The sequence below is a fragment of the Manis pentadactyla genome, chromosome 6 (genome assembly GCF_030020395.1).
Source record: "Manis pentadactyla isolate mManPen7 chromosome 6, mManPen7.hap1, whole genome shotgun sequence".
NCBI lineage: Eukaryota > Metazoa > Chordata > Mammalia > Pholidota > Manidae > Manis > Manis pentadactyla.
In genome coordinates, this window is record NC_080024.1 from 128,757,120 (window position 1) to 128,772,101 (window position 14,982).

Genomic DNA, 14,982 nt, shown 5'->3' on the forward strand with positions numbered 1-14,982 from the left:
TGTGCCTCTTGGGGCTTGTGGGCCACTGAGGCGGGCCCTCAGAGCCTCTGGAGAGAGTCATGAAGAAGACTTGAGTCTCTTAATTAGGTCACTGGACTACAGGACTAAGACATTTTCACAAAAAGAGAGACAAAAATGTCCCCAGCCTCTGGCATGAATGCCCAAGATGGCAGCCACTTGGCCTGGGGAAGAGGAAGAGCACAGCGTCACCTGAGGCACAGTCGTGGCCACATTTTTTGAGGTGGCATCTCCCTGAGCTACCCCAGGACACAAGGAGAGGTTCCCAGTGAGAACTGCCTTCCTTCCTAGGTATCTCCATAGGAGAAGCAATGATACTAAAGATCAAAACCAACTGTCAGGGATCAAAAGAGCTGAAACTGGAATTCTACTTGACCCCTGCTGGCTCAAAGAACTGTCATTCTCAGAGGCAGAGTACCAGCGATAGAGCTGCAGCCCTGTGACTGAGTCTGAGCTATTTTGGCAAGAGTCCCAGCTCAGCAAGGAAGCAAAGGAGAGCATCAGCATAGATTTCAGGTTCAGAAGAATAAGGCCGGGTAGACAGGGTGAAAGGCCTGGCAGCCTTGAGGTTCTCTGGCCTGTTCTACCACCTTAATTGAGTTGTTTGTAATGCCAGGAAGAAAGGCAAGAGGAAAATGTGGCTCATTCCTCCAGCACAGGGCATCACACATGTAGCCACTGTGGGATTTAGCGTGACCCAGAGGCCTCCTTACATATCCCATGAATCTCATGGCAGGGGCCTGGGGAAAGTAAGAGCTAAAACGTTTATACACAAAAGATTAGCAAATTATTTGTCTGAAATGAGAGAAAACTAAAGAATATATCCCTGCACCTTGATCAAGCAAAAGTCATTACAACATATTTCAAAAATATTATATCCTAAATAAATACTTTGGGTCCAAATTCTTTATTTTCCCAGCCCTTGCTCTAGCTTTGCGTTTTGATGGCTTTTATGTTAAATAATATTCACACACACTTTTTCTTGTAACACTATGCTAGACTAAGCTGCCATTTGTTACCTTCTCTACTGTAAGAGCTTGTAAACTCTCATTTCCCCCAACCCTCAGGGCATGGGTGGTTTCCTCAGAACACAGGCTGGTCATGTGAATGCACTGCCTCAAACCCTTCAATTCACAGTCCTCAAAGCATACTCCATTAAAAACTCACTAGACTGTTCTGGGATATTTTTAATTTTTAAGGAAAACAGCAATACTCCACATCAGACACTGAAGTTTCCACATTAAATCATACTAAATTTCTTTTAATGACATCACATTTTTGTGATGATGTTTTCAATGATTGCTGTGATACAAGAAACAATACCATATGAAAATTGATGTGGAACAGAGAATCAGAATGGAGGTGTACAACCTGAGTCCAAGATTTGAGAAGTTGTGTAGGACCCTATAGGGAAACATGTCTGTTGATAAGTCAGGACACAGACTGCCGTCTTAGGTCAAGGGTTGTGCTGTGAAGAAACTAGCACCACTCTGAGTGCCACACAGTAGTGTCCTCCAGTCAACACTGACCGTATCCGGCCGATGCAGCCTCCGTCTGATGGGCCTGGTTTCTTGCTTGCTCTCTTGCCTGCCCCAAGAACGAAGCCTTGCTGTCCACCCCTGGCAGTCACCTGTTGGACTGAGTACCTTTCCCTACTCTTTCTGGCTCTTTCTCCCAGGACTAGACCCTGGATCTAGCATCCTTTGTCCCAACTTGGACAGTCCTCTTTGAACTACAGCTCCAAGCCAGAAACTGCAATGAACTGCCACTGAGAAGCCCTTGCTGGCCATCAAACCCCTTATCTTTCAATAGCATTAAAAAATTATTGAACACTACTGTATGGCAGTCACTGAGGAAACTTTAATACTTACATAAACAACATTTAATATGCACAGTGGGGGAGATACACAACAACCAAGTACACAAAGAAAGGATGTCGTTTTTCAGCTGGTATTAAATATCTCATTTATTGACATCAGCTTGGACTGAGCTTGAGTTAACTCTGCTTTTTGTACCTGGTATTTTCTATTTCTGGCTCCTACCAAAGTAGAGGCCACTGAAACTACCATAGTCTGCTTGCCTCACACATCTACTAGACCAATCTCTCATTTCTTTCTTCTGGGTGCTCCCAAGAGCCTACAAACTGTAATTCAAACTATTTAGAACATTCTTGTAATGGTTAATTTTATGTGTCAACCGCAGGGTAACCAGATATTTGGTCAAACATTATCCTGGGTACTTCTGTAAGTGTTCTTTCAGGTGAGGTTAACTTTTAAAATAGTGGACTTTAAGTAAAGTAGATTGCCTTCCATAACATGGATGGGCTTCTTCCAATCAGCTGAAGGTCTGAATAGAACAAAAAAACTAGCCTGTTTCAAACAAGAGAGAATTCTCCAATAGACTGCCCTTTGAACCTTGCCTGCAACATTAGCTCTTCCTGTTTCTACAGTGGATGGCCTTTGGACTCATATTGGAATATCATCTCTCCTGGGTCTCTAGCTCACTGGCTCACTCTGCATATATTGCAACTTGCCAGCCTCCATATATCCAATTCCTTATATTAAGTCTCTTCCTATGTACATATGCATATTCTTCTGGTTCTGTTTCTCTGGGCAATCCAAACTAATTCAACTCCTTATGACCACTTGGATATTAAAAGTAATTTCTTTCCCCAAACAAACAAAAACCAAACAAAACCTAAGATAACCTCCAGCAGAGACCAAGTTCAAATGGATGTACCAATCCAATAAACACTTGCTGATTGATTGACTCCCCAACCAGAGAAAGCAACAATGATACTAATCCCTGGATTTGTGATTATACAATGTATACACAAACAACAGATCAAGACATTTCACAAAGCACTTGCAGCAAGAAGTATTGACTAGAGAACCAACTAGGGAAACAGATCACATGTGTTATGTAATTATAAGGAGAAAATCTGGGGAGGGGGCCAGTAAGAAGCTTGTTTTATTCTCAAAATCAATGTGTCAAAAGTGGCATAAGCAGAAGGAGACTTGGATCCTTACTACTTGGCTCAGTAATGTCAAGCGTAAAATGAAGACAGTAATAGCACCTACGTCTCAAGGCTGTCATAGGGAGTAAATGAGAGAATGAAAGTAAAGCACTTAGACAGCACCCAACTACACATGCTAAATGCTCACTAACTGTTCACTGCTCTCATTGCCTGTCCTACATCTTGAAATATAAGGCCAGGTAAGTGCCTAGAATGTGTGAAGAAATAAAACAGGGATAAAAAACGAACAAGCTAATACGATATTATCCTAAGGAACAGTAATTCATTAACAGATCTCAAGCCCCTGCCCACATCTGCTGCCTTCCCTGAATATGACTATCTGGCAGATCGGTGAGTAGATGTACAAACAAATCCAATTCTCTATAGGAACACTTAAGTACCCTAAGGGGGTTTCACATACCTTGCTGTGGAAGTTCAGGGAGAAGAAAGAAATGAGTTCCTGCAAGGAAATCAGGAAAGCAAGTGTCGTGGAGCCTGATTTTAGAAGGCAGAGATTGCTTGTGTTGTGTGAGCAATGAGTGGAGGAAAAGCCTGAACAAAGGCATGGACATGGAGCATCTTCACCACCAGCTAGTGGTTCAGGGTCTTGGGGGCAAAGGAAGAGTGAGGCAGAGTAGCGACAGGTGAGGGAAATGACTTCCCCAAGAGCATACAGTCAGGATGACATTTGACTCCTTCTATCTGACTCCAAGTTCTTGCCTTCTACTTCACAGCTCAGCAAATTTAAATACAGATTTGTTTGGGCCAATATCATAAAGAGAATAGTATTCATGTTTGTTTCCCCAGTACCTAAATACAGCATCTAATGTACAGCAAGCAAGCACTTTAAAATGGACGAGGCAAGTGGTAATGAAATATCATAACATGGAAGGACAGCTTGTTATAAAGTGGAGAATTAGTATATTCAATGGAAGTTAACCAAAGTATATTGAAATACCTCCTGACCAATATCCAGAATTATGACCGGTGGAAAATCCCTCAAAAGGAGTTTTCCCTGTCTTAACAACTTGGAAAACTCCACTGACAAAAAAGTAACAGCTCTGTGAGGTCCTATCTCCGCTTCTATTACCCTCTAATTATAAGCCAAATAATTCTATTAAATCCTTCTTGTAATCTAGTGGCAAATTCTAATCTCAATTTGGAAAACCATTTATAGGATGTTTGACACTAATTGTCATTTCTGTGCTCACCCTAACTAAATTTATGAAGAAGCTTCTGGTTGGCACTTCAGCCAGGCTGCTGAGGCCTGTGTGCATTGGATGCTTTCAGCGGCCTCTGCTGTGAGGAGTCAGCACATGGCACAGGGCGCCCACCCCTCAAGGCTTTCCCCACCCATCCTGACTCCTCAGGTCTGTGCAGTCTGGCAGTCTCAGCCAGCCGGCAAAAAATTTGCACAGCAAAGTTATGTATGTATGTTTGTACGTCTGAATGTATGTATATATGTACTATTTATTTCTTTGGATAGCTTCTTTCTGGTCTCAAACCGCCTTTCTTGATTCTGGCAAGATCACTATTTCTTTCTTGTGCTTCTTTCACTTTTAATCAATTACTAGGCTAGAGGAAGAAGCTTTTGATTTACTCTTGTCATTTCTCTGAAAGTTCTGTGTTTTGGTACACCTGGCCTTTCAGCGTATGTGAAATATGCCTTTATTCTTTTCTAGACTCTTCATGCATTTATTTAGCTAATGTATTCATGGAGCCCTTAATGCACCAAGCACTGTGCTGGATACCAGCAGACTGCAAGAATTCCACGTACACGTTTAAGACCAGAAAACACTGAGATTAGAAACTCACAAACCTCAGTTGGAGGGGCATCCTAGTGTGTCAAACCAGGTGGCCGAGGTTCTAAATGAGGGTCTGCCTTTAAAAATCCATTTGTATTTTTATTTTTCTAATAAAAAATTAGGAAACAGAGTTGAATGGGTAATGTTCCTTCCAGCTCTACAATTATAAATTTGGAAATCTGTTCAAGACCCCTTAAACCTGCCCATGTTCCATTACAAGGAAAAATACCTCATTTATATTTATCCCATCTCATATTTCTCCAATAGACTCCTAACATTTGCTATCAATGTTTTCTCCATTATAACCTTATCCCACCTTTCTAATAAAATCTTCTACAATTTACCTCTTACACATACCCTAATTTCCAGGCCAATTTGACACTTAACTGCATCTTAAATCATTCCACATTCTCCCATGCAAATGTCTTTGCTGCCACTGTTCTTTCAATCTGATGTGTCTTTTTCTACCATCTTGATCAAAAAGCTTCTCTGCATTACTTTCTTTGTAAGAAAGAAAGAAGGGAAGGCAGGCAGGCAGGCAGGAAGGAAGGAAGGAAGAGAGAGAGAGAGACAGAGAGAGAAAGAAGGAGAGAGAGAGGAAGGGTGGGAGGGAGGAGAGGGAAAGGAAGGGACGAAGGGACTGCAAGGAAGGGAAGGCTGGTGTGGTGGTGTACGGGCCCTTCACCAGCAGTCAGCGTCCTTCTGTTGATGGAATAAGGCACTCGCTCACTGCCGTAGGTGACAGGAAAGGCCACTGGGCTCTCGGGTAGTTGATCAAACAGCAGGAATACTCCTCTCAGCATTTTCACATGGAAGCTCCTCCATCTTTAAGAAGTGTAAGAGCTTCACAGTCTCATCTTCTCAACTGGTACATTATAACAAATACACAATTACCAGACACATGGAATATTGGGTCAAGCTCTCTTCCCTGTCGGAAAGTGGCAGAGAGGGGGCTTTTCCTCCCCGTCAGTCAGCCTCCCCACCCACATTCATGAGGTGTCCCTATGCCTCGATAAATGGTTTCTTTACATCATGGAGGAGCTTTCTTTCAGTACTACCTCAGTCCTCAACTGATTCTTAACACTCTGGCCAGTGCCCTCCTCTGTCTTCTTCTTCAGCAAGTTACAGCGAAATTTATGCTCTATGATGCATTGGTAGTATACTCTAATACAAATAACTTCCTACTTTATAATTTTCACTCATAGCAATTTGTTCTCATAAACAATGTTTCTAATACTCAAGTTAATGCTGTAAGCAGTAAAAAGTATGTATGCATGGTGGTGGGGTGCATGCAGTAAGAGTAATAACACAGACACCTGCCATCATGTGATGGGTCTGCCTTTCCTACAAAGCAGAGAACTCATGTATGCTAAGCCCAAGTTTCCCAGACCTCACAAACCCTTGGAAACTGCAATCATAAAAATCTGATTTAAAACCCCTGTCAACAGAAAGATTGTAAAACCCCTCCTACCACTCACTCCTCCATCCTTTCCTCTCTCTTCAGTTCTTATTTCACAGGTCCTACACATAGCTAGGAGAGAATGGCTGCAGAATTAAGATTCCTAGGGAGAATGCAGGATGTGCAAGCCTGAAACAATGCAATGTTAAATTCATTGGCACCAAGTTGAATCATCATCCTGACCCAGGCAATATCAGTGAACACTTACCTGCCCATGCAGGAATGGCCATTATACATATTGCTTGCTTGAGAATTTCAGCACTAGGGCTAGACTCTGAGTGCCAGCCCTTCCTGGGAGATCCAATCACTCTTCATACAAAAGTATCCCTGAAGGATCAAAAAGAAACAAGGGTCCATATTGTCCAACCATGGTACCCTTTGGAATTCTTCCTGAGTAGTACAATAATTGTACACATGAAAGAAAGAAATGGTTTTATTGGGTCATCACTGACCTGCATCTTTCAAAGAGCCAGTTGATTCTTACTTACAACACAGCTTATTAAGCACTCAACAGCCACCTATAAGGCAGCCCAGCTGACCCCCATCTTTCACTGCTATGCAAATATGACCCTTCTTTGTCTTCGTACTTACTCAGTCCATCTCAGAATTTCCTAGAGGAGTTAAAAGCAAAGGCATCTTTAAGATGGAAAGTAGAAAAATAAGAAGAGAGTACCTTTCTCTTGGTACACCTACTTCTGAAATTCTTCGTGTTGTTCTGAAAGATCCAGAAAAGGCATATAAGATGTGTAAGAAAATGCACAGTTCCTCTACATCAGTCTACAAAGATCTGAAGGAAGTGCAAGAACTGACAACATATAGTTGAAATCAGTTATGTTTTTTATTATATGTTATATTAGTTTACCCATTATAGTTTACCACATAGTTTCAGTATGTTAAGTTACTGCTTTTCACAGCCTACATAGAAGACATCATTCATCTCTATTTCTCAGAGGTGGAAACAAAATCAGAGAAGTTAAATGAGTTTATCATATTTATCTAGATAAATGTCTGTGAAGCCAAATATAGGAGGCCTCCTAATTCTTGAGCCTGCCTCCATTTCACTACAAATCCTTTTTTGCAAAAGGTTTGGGGTACTGGAAGGAAAAAGGTGTGTGACATTACAGACATATCAGACTTAGAAAAGGCAGACTGGAGAGACATGCAAAACTTGAAAGAAATAACTTTAAGGTGAGTAAAGTAGTTATTAAGGAAGTTAGCAAACCCCTCATACAGACAAATTCTGCAATATGAATTAAGATTCCAACTTCCCCACTTATTCGAAGTGGGTTCTAAGGCATATAACATCCCCAAAGTCTCAATGTGATCATCTATAAAATGGGTTTATCAGTGCATCACCCCACTCAAGGTTGCTGTGTTGATAAAATGAAATAATGCGTGTGAAGCATGGATCATGGCAAAGCATTACATGTTTCATACATTTTCCACAATTGTCATTGGTATCTCTCAGGGTGCAAACCAGCTAGAAATTTGAAAATATCTCAAAAGTGGTTGATATGAATTCATAGATAACAGATCTAAAGGTGTTCTTAAAAAGAGTCAGAGTATTTGGAAAATGTTCTTAACTCCTTAACCCCAAAGAGACAGGCCAGGGGCTCCCACAACCTCTCCTTTTATGCCTTCCTAGAATAAATCCCAGGTGGATGAAACACGGAGCTTAATATATGTATTTATAGAAAATTCTGTGTCTTGGTTACTACATCCTTAAGACTATTGACTTCTGGAGGGCAAGGACCGAGTCATTTTTAGATCATCTAAAATGCCCCCAAAGACCAATACACAGTTCTGCACTCAATGAAATAATTTTAATCCCTTATTTATTGATGGAGAAACATGAGGCATTTGGAAAGTTTTGCCAACAGCAATTGATTGTGAAAAACAACAATTGAACTCCATCAAGCAAAGTCAATGACAGGCAACAACCAAGGAAACAGCACTGAGAAAATGGGGAACTAAGGCAGCAATTTCCCAGTATAGAAAGTGCCCAGAGAAGAGCATTTATTCTGTAATTTCACATTAAGCAATGTATTTGATCCTCTTGGTAACCCTGAAAGTTAGGGTAATGTTTTTACATATGAGAACTCTGAGACTTAGAGAGAGAAAATGGCTGGCTAGAAGGCAGACAGTTAATAAATTATTATAAAATGGTAAAGCCAAAACCTTGAATTAAAAAAAAAAGTGAATGGTGTTTGGGGAAATGATCCTGTTTCAAATTTCTGTGTGTAAAGGCAACTATATTGATGGTGATTTTCTGGCACTTTTCTCCAACTATCAAGATAATAATACTTTTATACTACAGGTGAGTTTTGTTTTTTAACAGAACTATAGTTACTAAGATATAATGTTTGTTAACTTTGTGGCATTGTGCTGAAAATCTGACCCCATAGCCTGAAATGTTCAAATATATATATATATATATATATATATATATATATATATATATATATATATATATATACAGAGAGAGAGAGAGAGAGAGAGAGAGAGAATATCACTTTAGTCCACTATTAACCTGGGACAAATCAGATAATGTAACAAAATAATGCTGTGCAAGACCTAGGCATCCCCCAGCACAGTAACCTGCAGTGTGGAGTCCTGAGAACCTTCCCTTCCCCTCTGTCCTCAGAAATCTGTCCCATCACTGAGCAATGCCCCACTCAGTGCCAAATCATGGACTCCCACCTAGCAATGCTGTCTGAGCTCCCCTCTAATCCTATCTGATGTGCCCAATTGCCCAAAAGCCCCTTGAAATCAGGTACAATTTCTTCTTCTTGGACTTCAGCAAGAACAGGTGCTTGGCAAATATTTACTGATGAATGTATTGGGACTGGGGAATTGCAATGCAATTTAATAACTGTTTGAGGGTAAACATGAAAGATTCTATAGAAATGCAAATAAAGAAAAATTCTTTCTGACTAGAGGAATCAAACTAGACATTACAACATAACATTCAAAGTGGGCCCGGAAGGATGAGTGGTTCACTACAGAAATAAGACAGGTAAGCAGAGGGCTAGATGGAAATTTAGTGGTGATGTAGTCCAGCAATACTTTTGGTACTGTAAAATCCCTCTGTAATTTGAATAGTGGACTAAAAACTTTCAATCATATAAAATGTCTAGGCTGATTATTGTGAAGTTAATGAAGTGACAAGTGTGGCATTTCATTTGGTGGCATAATCTGGATCTAGTCAGATCCCAGTAATGGGTTAGTGCCACCTGATGGTGGGTATCTATTCTAGATTAATATTGATGAGGACTCTTCAGGGCTTCAGGGTTGGCTGGGACTTCTACAATTGCTGTAGCAATTCCAGGAATCATTTAATAAAATGGCACCTGTTCTGTAGGCCTGGTCAGGAGAGATTGGGCTCTGAGAATACAGGCCTGCTTTCCTGGATGGGCTGCCTGTTATTTCCCTACTAAACCTCCCTCTCCTGTTCATATCCCAAAGAGCTCTCCTTTCCCTACCCTCCTAAGAAGATAACAAATTTAGCCATCCCCTTTTGAAGAAGAGAAAGAACAAACGGGCCAATTGTCAAGCACATTATATTAGAATTCCTATTATTGTGGGCTCATTATCACAGGATTTTACTACATTTGACTCCCTCTTATAGCCTCTAAGAGATCAATCAACTTACACTGTATACACCAGTTGCAAAGCAACCCATTCCATTAGTGGATGCTTTTAATTTGTGGGAAGTCATGGCCCAGACACTACTCTATTTTAACATACATACATTAATACTAGCTCCATGATCATTCAGAAAGATCCTGTGCCTTTCAAATATTGGAAAATAGCACATATTTGCTAGGTTTTCTCTTTCACAGACCTGTAAAAACAATCACTTGTCTGCATTGCTTGCTGTTGTATCCGAAGAGCCATGGGAAGTGCCTAGAACATTGTAGGTACTTAGTAAAGATGTACTGACTGAGTATGTGAATGAATGAATGATTCCAAACGTTTCTGTCCCATGACAGGCATGCCCTTGTTTGTCTCTGTTTCTCTTCAAGTGTGGCACTCAAAATAGAACGTAGAACTCAAAATAGCACAGAGAACCAGACTGATCACTACTCTCATCCTGGATATGAAACATCTGTGAATGCAACCTAAGACTGACTTCTCTTTTTGAACAATCCTATTACTATGGATTCATATCAAGTTTATAGTCAGTGAAGACCCCCCTGAGATTTTTTTTCACAGATCTACTGTTAAGCTACATTTCCCCCAATTGAGTTTTCAGACTGAAGTGCAAGACCTCACATTACTCCCTGTAAGTTTCATCTTATTGGATTTAGACCATTACACCAGCATCTAAAGATCTCTTTGAGCCTTGATTCTCACCTTCAACATATTTGATATTCAGCCTAGCTTTGTGCCACTTACAAATTTGATCAGTATTCTCTCACTGTCATCATACAAGTCTTCAGTAAGTGGCTGGACAAAATCCTGGGCAGAGCCCTAACACTTGCTTCAAGAGACTTTCCACTAGATTAATGGTCATTTATCTTGCAGCTGCATTATTGCCTGAGTCCACATGAGAGGTCATAAGAAAATTAAATAATGTACTGTTAGAGCTTAGACAGACCTACTGTGTAACCCCAGCTTACCATTTATTAATTGTGTTCCTTTGAGAAGAGATAAGGAAAAAACAAAGCATTATGCATTTATGGTCATATGTCAGACATTGGTATAGAGTTTCATACCCATAAGCTCATGTCATCATAGAGCAACTCATATAAATATCATTATCACCATTTTACATTTGTGAAAACTGTAGTTTCAAAAGGCAAACCCAAACTGCATAAGTAGGAGTCAGCAAAGCCAACATCAGAATCCAGGTCTTCCTCAATTTAAAGCCCGTGTTTTTCAACTAAATATGTTTCATACAAATCTAGTCTTATAAGACAGAAAATTCAGAAAACTTAGCAATGGAGGACCAATAGACACCACTCCAGCATAATCTTATACTAAACCTGTACATCTTCAGACTTTGGGGCCTTTATAAGGTTTCTTAAGCATTTTAAATAGAAATGAATTCTGACTTTAAAAAATAATGGGAAATTAATCATCTTACCCAGAGACACAAGGCAGTTGGTAACAAAGCCCATTGGCCAAAAATCTAGTGAGAATCCAACCTGTATCTTCTTTCACCACTACATGCTTCAGGATAGGAAAATGCCTGCTGTACCTTAGGCAGAGGCCAAGATCAATCAACAAATACTTGGCAGGCATATTCTTTGTACAAGTTTTTTCTTATGAGTTTCTGAGAGCACACAGAGAAAAATAAGATACGGACTCTTCCCTCAAGATGTTCACATTCTAAATGGAAGACCTACAGGATTTGATTCCATCCCACCTGCACAATTCAACACCCTTGTATTAATGGTCTACTGCAGGAAGACAGAATGGAATACATAGGTGTAAGTGAGAGATAACTCCTGTGAACAGATGGCTCACGCCCCAGTGCAGTGCATAAGCTAAGCAAACACACAGGACAAGGTATCCTCATATAGTAGGGCCCCAAGAGAGGCATGCAAATTGTTCCAGAGACTCAAAGAAGAATGAGAGACTTTCATAAGATCTAGCATGGTGTCTGCTCTGTTGGTACCCATGCAAAAGGGAAGTTTTCACAGTGACAAAAACATTAGTTTAGAGTAGGAAATACTTTTGACTTGCAAAATAAAGAAAAAACTACAGTGGGAAAATTAAGCTTCATTTTGATCTTAAGAAATGGATAAGATTTAGCTATACAGTAAGTCTATTTTAAGGCTCTTCATCTACACTGTCTGATATGATAGCCAATGGCTATATGTGGTGATTAAGCACTAGAGATGTGGTTAGTCAAAACTGAGATGTACTACAAGTGTAAAATGCTTGCCAAATTTAGATAACTTAGAACAAAGAAAAGAATACAAAATATCCCATTAGCAATTTTCTTTATCACTTACATGTTGAAATGATATTATTTTGGATGTACTGGGTTAAGTAGAATATGTTATTAAAATTAATTTTTATTGGTTCCTTTTTTTTTTAATGTATCTACTAGAAAATTTTAAGTCTTATGTGTGGTCTACATTCCATTTCTGTCACACAGCACCAGTGTTGAGAGTGTCTGGCACAGAGAAGATGCTCACTACACGTGTATTGAATCACACTGACACTGAGCGATAGGAAGGCTATTCCAAGAAATGCAAACAACAAAAGCAATGCCACAGAATCTGAAAACTAAGGCACATCCCAGGGACAGGAAAATAAAAAGATATAGTGTGATGATGCTTTGGAAGAAAGATAAGCTATGAATGCACCATTTTTTGCTTTTATGTTTGTGTAGAGATTGCCAGACTCCTTTCTTCAGCTACTATCTAGGGCTCATTAATTAGAGAAAATAACCACCTTAAATGATAGCAAAACAATTTCTCTTAAAACAAGCATCTACATGCAATTTAGTGTGCCAAAAGAGGACAGGGAGTTCTGGTTTTACATGGGCTTGCTTTGTGGCATCAGCTAGGTCTCTTAACCTCTTGGATCAACTCTTCTACAAAATAAGAAGGTCCCTGCATTTCTACTGTGGAGGGGTGAGAGGTAAGGGAAACGGTCTATGGGAACAAAAGCAATAATTTACCTTCTAGTTTCTGCTGATGGGTGTCTTTCCTTCCTCTAATCTTGTTGCTCTTAGGCTTACACTACCTCAGAACTCCAACAAATCTTCTGTTCTACTTGTGGCCCATTTTAGAAGAAAATATAAGAGAGGAATGTTGGCCAGCTTAGCACACTGCCAGTCATCACAGTATATAAGAAAAAAGCTCAGGAGTTGATGAAAAATTCATTCACTGTAAGTTCCCCCATGAAAATGTGGTAAATTGTTGCAAATATTATTTGATTCTGTTGAAAGTAATACCTCATGCAGGGATAGCTAATAATATTTGTACTTCATGTCATAAAGTGATCATAAATCAAGATGACCAAAATTTGAATTATAGCTATATCTTGTTCTAAAGATACTGACTGTTGTCTCCATTAGAATGAGATGGCAAGCTGAGCTAGAGATGCAAAATAATTTAATTAATGGAACTCGTGGTAGCAGCACATATGCAATATTAAAAGACTCAGTTGGACTGGTAGGGAAATATGTTGGTCAAGAATTCTCATGGTGGCCAGTGACAGAAGCCCAGTTCAAATAATTTAAGCTAAAAGGGGATTTTCTTGGGTCATTTAACTGGGAGAATCAGAGATGGAGCTAATTTATCATCTCTCCCTTTGTTCAACTCACATCTTAGCATCTCTCTGCACATTGGCCTCATTCTCTATGACTTCAGACACTCCTGCTCCAAGTATTGAGGACAGGATGGATAAAGGCCACTGGAAGTTCCAGACTTGCATCATTCCAGCTTTGCTGTTCAAGAGAAAGAGATAACATTTTTCCTTATGTAAAATTCCAGGGAAGAACTCTGATTGGCTGGTTTTGAATAATAAGCCACTTATATACCAGATACTATGATTGTTGAGGCCTAATAACGTGCATAACCTATAACCAAAAGTTTGAGATATTGTGTTTGGCAGACCCAAAAGAATCACATGGTCAGTTAGTCAAAGGAAGGGACCTATTCATACCAGAAGAAAGAGGAAAGGAATGCTGAATGGAAAAAAAGAAAAAAAAGTCCAGTACAGGAAGCCATTGTCCCTGCATATGACCATTTCTCACAGATGATAAAAATCCATTTCACTCTACTTAGGAATCTTCTGGTTATCCCCTTACCCCTGACAATAGTAGTAGATGTCACCCAAACCTCAACTTTCTTCTGGCAATGATTAATGCCTACAGGCTCAGAGCACCATGATAACAAGGAAGACTAACAGAGCAGGGAGCAAATAAGCCTCTGCTGTTGGGCCAGTTCATCATGCCTGACAGTGCCTGATATCAGTGGGGCTCTGTCTTTACTTAGACTTCGTCAGCTCCAAACCTGATTGCTTTTTAGACCTGTGGCTTCCAGCCTTAACCCTCCTTGAACTCTACCTCTTTTCAGTCATGGAGTTTTGATCCTTTTCTATTCCCTCAACTCAACCAGCCTCTAAGGCTGTCTCTACCTTCATATGATACTTGAGCTTCTTATGCATAATTTTCAATGTATTTGCTTCCTTGTGTTCTTATGTGTGTGTCCCTCCCTAAATTCCAGCTCTGGCCCTTTACCAATAAGTTGTCCCCTATTTATTCTCTAATCAAATAGATTATATTTGGTACTGCAAAAACCAAGATAATCTGACTTTCAGTCATACATTAATTTATGAAATCAGGGGTAGTTTTGTAAAAAAAAACATAAACGCAGGTAGCGTAAAAGGTAGTTTCTCCAACAAGAGGGAGGTATTTCTGACACTGCTTGCCAAAACTTGCATTCCTACCATTAGAATTTGATGCCATTATTTTGTCATATTCTTGCTTTGTTTTCTGTTAAAATGGCAATTTTCAGTTGGAATTAGTTTATCAATCCTCTGCAAGGTAGGATTTAATAAGGACATTTGGAAAAGAGCATAAAAGCTCCAAGTAACCAAAAAGAGGACCAAGAGATGCCATCCTGGAGGTCAAAGGCGTAGGACCACACACATTACAGAGAGCTTCTGTCTCTGGTGTTGCATTTCCCCAGCACATACATTTCTGTTTCTGATGTCCCTTT